We start from the raw sequence: 7,353 nt of genomic DNA, 5'->3' as shown, positions 1-7,353 counted from the left end.
GCTCAATAAATGGTAGTTATTATCATTATAGTGCAGATATTCAGAATAAGGTGCTATATTTTGCAACAGATCCAAAGTTCCTTAGTTAGTAAAGCACAAAAAGGGCCTTATTATAAGCCTACCTGACCCATGAAGAGTGGTCTCCCAGGATAAGAATGTAAGATGCCAGGAGAGGAACTCCCACTGCAAAAGTTGCCTACTAGGAACATCACCCAGGTTTTAGTTGTGAGAGCTACACTCAGACATTTGTGACTGTTCATTTTATTCAACTTTCACACCTCCACAAACTTCTTTCAATGTCATTTTCCTATGGGACTCCTTTAAAAGTGGGAAGAGAGTGCATTAAACAAGCAAGAACTCCTAATTTTTTCCAGCCATTAGGCGTTAATTTATCAGTGCTCCTGTACGTAATTAATGATCCCACACAGATTGTGACAGCTGTTTTGTTACAGCCAAAACTAGCCTTAGTAAGTTAAGCTTTGGAGGTTTGACACAAGAGGCTAGTTAAACCTGTCACTAACTCCTCATTTAATATTTTAATAGGCTTTTCTAGCACGGAAGCCATTTGCCTGGACTCACTTTCCTCTCAATGAAAAAAGGCGTAAGTTCAGCTTCATCACTCTACATATCCTCATCTTGTCTCAAATGCTCAGGGAACGGGGGTTTGAAAGGTCACATTAACACAGAAAAGAAGTTTATGTAAAAGCTCAAAAATACGATGGAAGTGCAGGGACAACGATTAGTACTGGCAGCTTGTAAAACAAAACCGTGTTAATGTGTCCAAATATCAACAAGTCGTTTCCCCAAAACATATCAAAGTATCAAGGATTAGAAATAACAGGTAAGGGTACAGTTATTTGTACGGATGATAGTATTAATCTGGTCTCCTCTGAGAAGAGAATGCCAATGTACTGAGTCCCTACTTTATGTTGTATCCATATCAATGATGTCATTTGTTCCTGGCAAAAATTTATTTGCTCTTCAAAGTTGTAATTACTGGCTCCATATAAGAAGGAGAAACTGAGGCTCAAGAGAGGAGGTGATGAACTGGTCACATGACTGCTCAAGGCAGAGCCAGAATTTGAACTCAAGTGCCTAATTCTAAGGCCGCTGGGACAGGTCTTCTCCACTCTATAAAGATGGGTGGTGATTCAGTCTACACAAGGAACTTTGAATCCAAGACATTCTTTATGTTTACACTGATGGCTACAATTCTGGTTCCAGCACCAATTCCAACGTGTAAGTTTCTTCTCCAAACCAAACAATTCTCGGACACCAGCTGGCTGTCCCACAGTTCAATTTAATTCTGACACTATTTGCCTGGGGATAGCATCAGATTCAACAGGTTAAGGGCTCAGTCCCGGAAGACTGCACCCACTACAGATGCCAATCACAAGTCCAAATTGTTACTTGTACTTCTGACCAACTGGTTACAAATCAGAGATTCCTATGACCCCCCCTTCTTGGGTTTGATTAACTTGCTAGAGCAGCTCACAGAACTCAGGAAACCAGTTATATGAATCCACAGCTGGATGAAAAGATTCCTTGGGTGAGGACTCAAAGCTCTCAAATGCAGGAGTTTTTGTCTCCATGGAATTTGGGGCCCAGCATGGCAGCACGTGGATGTGTTCTGGTTCACCAACCTGGAGGTCTCTGAACCATGTCCTTTTGGGGTTTTATGGAAGCTTCATTACATAGACATGATTGATTAAGTCATTGGCCATTGGTGATGGAACTCAACTTTCAGCCCCACCCTCCTCCCTGGGGGTCTAGGGTAGGGATTGAAAGTTCCAACCCTCTATTCACAAAACTGGTACCCCTGGCAACCAGCCCCCATTGTTACCTAGGGACTTTCAAAAAGTCACCTCATTAGCATAACAAAAGACAGTTTTTATTGCTCTCCTCACTTGGGAAATTCCAAGGGTTTTTAGAGCTCTGTGCCAGGAATGGGATGAAAATCAAATATATATTCCTTATAGATCACAATATCACAATGGCAAATGTTACTTAAAGTACATACAACCGTGAGTGGTATTCCTTTCTAGGCTAGTCCTGGATGAGAGGGGTCACCAATGAATTCTCTCTAGTGTCACCTGTCCTGCTACCTGAGAGAAAGATCTTTTTGGATATGGAAACAAGCTAGGCAGAGATAATCCCTCTAATTCCTCCCAAGTACCTTATTAAGTACTTAATATTTGCCAACAACTGCAATAGGCAGTCTTTATAGGGGATCCTGCTTTCATCTTTACAACACTTGTTGGTAATTATTAGCACCCTCAACATTACATATTTCGAAATTAAGACTCAGAGATGTGAAATAACTTGCTCAAGGACACATAGCTAATAAGTGGTTATTCTAGCATTGAACTCAATCCTATTCAACCCCCAAGCCCATGTTGTTCTGATTTTACTATTTTTTCCACTGATTTCTTAGGCAACCAAGATGAATAGCTTGATCTTGCCTATTTGTCTGAGAAAAAGACACCTAGAACTAACACCAGAGGGTGAGTCTCTTTTATCAGGGATAAATTTCCTGACATTTGGGATTAGCTAGAAAGAGTTCAGATCTCCTAGATGGGGCTGCAGGAGTCTGGTTTGAGCCTAAGGTAGGATGAAGAGGTAGCTTTATGAAGACGGCCCTGGGAAGCCTCAGGTTCTATGAAGAATTATTGTCTGGATCTTAGCTTTCTGGGGCCAGGAGTCCTGACTGGCTAAACTTCAAGTTTCCAAACTCGGGAAAAGGGAGAGAAAGTAAGGCTATATATAGTTGGTGAATTCACATGTGTGGCACCCTGCTCCCCTACCTCCCAAATGATCTCAGGTTATCGATATTTGATGGAAAGTTCCATTCTTTTATCCATATCTAACCTCCTTGAGCCAGGGGACTACTTCAAATGTATATCACTCATTATTAAGCAGATCCTGCAGCAAAGGCATGTTGGGACCTCCTATTATGACATAAATGCTTCGAGAGGTTAGCAGGGACCATGTGATCGTAGTTAAGTTTGTGATTTGGGATGATTAGTCCATTCAGAAAAGAAGGTCAACCAGGGGACAGGGGACTAGATTCCCAACCTTGGAACTTTGGAGTGGCGGGTCCTGATTGACAGGAAAGGGTTAAACAGGCTGTGGAGATCTTAGTGTCAACTGAGCTGCATCCTAGCCAGGGCTTTTGTCTCAATGGGATTTTTAATTTGGGTCAGCTTCCAGTCTTTGTGCGAATTAGGAAAAAGGCAACTTTCCTGGGTGGATGAACAGCAAAACATGCTTCTTTTTCTAGGTGGATGTCAACCTGGGCCAGGTTGCACAACGTGGTGGGGGATTTTGGTCCTGTTACATTTCTTAACACAGGCATATTTGGGCGGTGCAGAAACTGCATCATTGTTCATGTCAACCCAGCCTGGATAGGGATAGGAAAAAGAAGCAGAATCCTTTTATATTATGGAGACTCATAATAATAATAATAATAATAATGGTGACACAGTTTTTATGAGGATCAAAAGGGATTGATATAATATAATATGATTAATATTAATATGATATATAGTGCCTGGTACATACTAATATAATATAATATGATTTATAGTGCTTAGCACATACTAAGTACTAAATCAGGGTTTGTTAGCTAAATAAATCCCAAACTGGGTCAGTTTGGAAGCTTCCTTCTTCACAGTGCTTATAGGGCCACTAAAGACAGTTTTCCTTTTTTAAGTCTGTTACTACTCCGAGTTCACTCTTGAGAGTACAAAGATTTTCTATGCAACTTAAAAGTTCATCCACTACAGTTAACTTTTCTTTATTATTTATTTTTCCATTATCCAATTGCTTTTTTCCTACTAGTCTTACAATTTTATAAATCCATAGCCATTTAGATTCAGAAGCCCATATACAACACTCATCTAGTAAGAGTTTCTCTTCAAGCTTCTCACTCAGGAGATAAGAAAAGAATATCTTATGGTGTGATGTTGCTAGAAAAGTGTTTGCCTTTTCAAATGCCTGATATCTAGATACCTAAGTACTGTTTATCATCACAGGCTGTTAGCAAAGATCTTCCTTTTCATTGTGTCATCAGCCTCCTAAGTGGTCCTGGCTCCACTTCAAGCATATGCTTTGCACTTTCTACCTCTGCATCTAGGGAGCCTTATCAGATCTTCTCCCTACACTACATCTTCCTTAGTTCTCACTTAAGCCATTGCAAGTCTCCTAAAAGATTTTTTGCCACCAAATTATATTTATCTAATCCATTTTCCCAACTGCCAGAAGAAAATTTCTTAAATTAAAATCTTATAAAATTATTCAATGTCTCCCCATTGCCTTAGGGGGAACAAAACACTCTTTACTTAATGAGGTACTTGAAGGTCTCTCCATGGTCTGGCCCCGGTTTAACTTCACGACCTCATCACCAGTTGCTTCTCCTTGGAAAGTCTACACTAAGCCTAATGAATATATACAGTTTTCTATACTGTTTCATACCTCCATGTCTTTGCTGATTCAAAAATATATTATCTATCCTTCTCTTGCCCAAATGATGATCTACTCATCCTTCAAGGTAAGGGGCAAGCGTTTCTTTCCTAGTGATGGTTTATTTAGTTCTTCCACTGCACTTAGTTTCTACCTCTCTCTCTCTCTGTTAAAGATTATACTCATCCCCTGGGTTGCAACTATGCATTTACATGTTTTTCTGTTCTGTTATAATAAGAGTTTGTGGAGAGCAAATGGATGCAGAATATTTTCCATTTATCACTCCAGATCTAATTTCCATACTTTTCCACCCTGATCTCTGTCAGGACTGTGTATGGACTACATCTACAAGATCTCTTGTCCTAGGCATCCAGGAAGTTTCAGCCAATGGGAGACAATGATGGAAAATATGAGGGAGGATGGAGCATGAGATTGGGGTTATCTCCCCTACCAGGTTGTACATTGGTTGTATTTGCATTCCCCTACCAGAGACCACAGTTCCTGTCCAGTAGCTATATCTCCTGTCTCTGGGATTCCCTGATCCCTGGCTGCCCTTGTCCACTGAGGCCTGGGGGAGGTAACAGTTCTCCACTGTTGCTAGTACCAGGGTACTGCACCATCCCATGCCATTGTTTATACTTTTAAAAATGGTTCCTTTATCAAAGTCTCCTTAATTAACAAGTATATGTAGTCCCTGATAGATACATGGACTATGTCTTTTCATCTCCAGAGTTTAGCACAAATCCTGGACACCTGGTAGCTGCACTCTATGGTGGTTAAGAGCTCAGACTCTGAGGCCAAACAGAACTGGTGCTAATCCCAGCTCCACTATTACCCAGAAGTATGCCAATTACTCTAAGCCTTTGTTCCTCGTTAAATGATGGGGATAATAATACTACATACAGATTTATAAGGATTAAATGAGATGATGAATACAAAATGCACGTCATAGGGCTGTGTGTAGCTAAGAATTTGGCCTTGCCCAAAGTGAGGTCTGTTCTTTGTCCCTGGCTCTTGAGAGGTAATCTCTAAACACTTGGGATTTCCTGAGTGATGGGAGTGAGAGTTTATTATGCTAGTGAGGTGAACAATGGTGGGCTCCTCAAGCCGTATGATATCAGCCCAAACTCCATGGGGGGTGGGGGTAGCTAAGAAGTGAGTTCAACTGTATGAGTACTCAGTCAATCAGTCATGCCTAAGAAACGCAGCTCCGATAAAACCTCTGGTCATTCAAACTTGGGTTAGCTTCCCAGGTTGACCATGAGTGTGTATTGGCACACAGTGGTTCTGGAGGGTGATGCATCCTGAGGAAAAAAGGAGGCTTCTTCCTTTGAACCCTCCCAGACTTTATGAATCTCTTCCTTTCCCAGTAATAAACTATAACTGTGAGTATAATAGTTTTCAGGGAGTTCTGAGTCCTAGCAAATTACAAACATAACACATTTTATTGCTCTTCACTTTATTGTGCTTCACAGATATTGTTTTTTACAAACTGTCAGTTTGTGGCAACCCTGCCTCGAACAAGTCTATAGGTGCCATTTTTCCAACAACATTTGCTCACTTCGTGTCTCTGGCACATTTTGGTAATTCTCACAATATTTCAAACTTTTCATTATTATTATATTTGTTATGGTGATCTGTGATCAGTGATCTTTCATGTTATTGCAAAAAGATCATGACTTGCTGAAGGCACAGATGTCTAACATTATTTAGCAATAAAGTATTTTTAAATTAAGGTATGTAGGGCTTCCCTGGTGGCGCAGTGGTTGCGAGTCCGCCTGCCGATGCAGAGGACGTGGGTTCGTGCCCCGGTCTGGGAAGAACCCACATGCCATGGAGTGGCTGGACCCGTGAGCCATGGCCGCTGAGCCTGTGTGTCTGGAACCTGTGCTCCACAACAGGAGAGGCCACAACTGTGAGAGTCCCGCATACCGCCAAAAAAAAAAAAAAAAAAGCCATACAGAGAGAAGAGACCAAGAAGGTAAACCAAGTCATAATAATGCATGAGATCTAAGGGGTGATCAGTGAACTCCTCTGCTGATGGGGGTTGTTGCAGGCAAAGTATCTTTGGATTTGGAGTGGACATTCATCTTCTAAATTCTATCTCTGTGGCCATAAAGCCTGCTGTCTTCTTATGGTACCTGGTTAAACAGTCAAGATTCCTGCTTTTCTTTTTTTTAATATGCCTATTTCCTTTCTCAAGTTAAGCTGAGCCAAACCTTGCCCTTCTAAACTAAAAGGCTAAGTGGAACATCTACACTGGTTATTATGCTAAGTTAAGGAGAGGAAATGATTAGGAGAGATGATGGAAAAGTGGACTTAAAGGTGACACAGTGTGTAAATCAAATCATTATGCTGATACTTACACAGTGCTGTATGTCAACTATATCTCAGTAAAAAAGAAGGGAGAGAGGGGCTTCCCTGGTGGCGCAGTGATTAAGAATCCGCCTGCCAGTGCAGGGGACATGGGTTCAGCCCTGGTCTGGGAAGATCCCACATGCCGCGGAGCAACTAAGGCTGTGTGCCACAACTACTGAGCCTGTGCTCTAGAGCCTGAGAACCACAACTACTGAGCCCACGTGCTACAACTACTGAAGCCTGGGGGCCCAGAGCCCATGCCTGCCACAACAGAAGCCACTGCAATGAGAAGCATGCGCACCACAATGAATAGTAGCCCCCACTTGCCGCAACTAGAGAAAGCCCGCGCGCAGCAACGAAGACCCAACGCAGCCAAAAATAAGTAAATAAAGTAAAAATAAATTAATTTTTTAAAAAAGAAGGGAGAGGGAAAAAAGAAAAAAAAGAGTTGACACCAAGCATGGCATTGTGTTTTTGAGTGATTTTCTTTGGCTCAACTGCTTGTAGAACCAAGGACAAGGGGATTAATATTTA

The sequence above is a fragment of the Tursiops truncatus genome, chromosome 5, assembly GCF_011762595.2.
Source record: "Tursiops truncatus isolate mTurTru1 chromosome 5, mTurTru1.mat.Y, whole genome shotgun sequence".
Lineage (NCBI taxonomy): Eukaryota > Metazoa > Chordata > Mammalia > Artiodactyla > Delphinidae > Tursiops > Tursiops truncatus.
The sequence above is the reverse complement of the archived record's forward strand: the minus strand, read 5'-3'. Positions refer to the sequence as shown.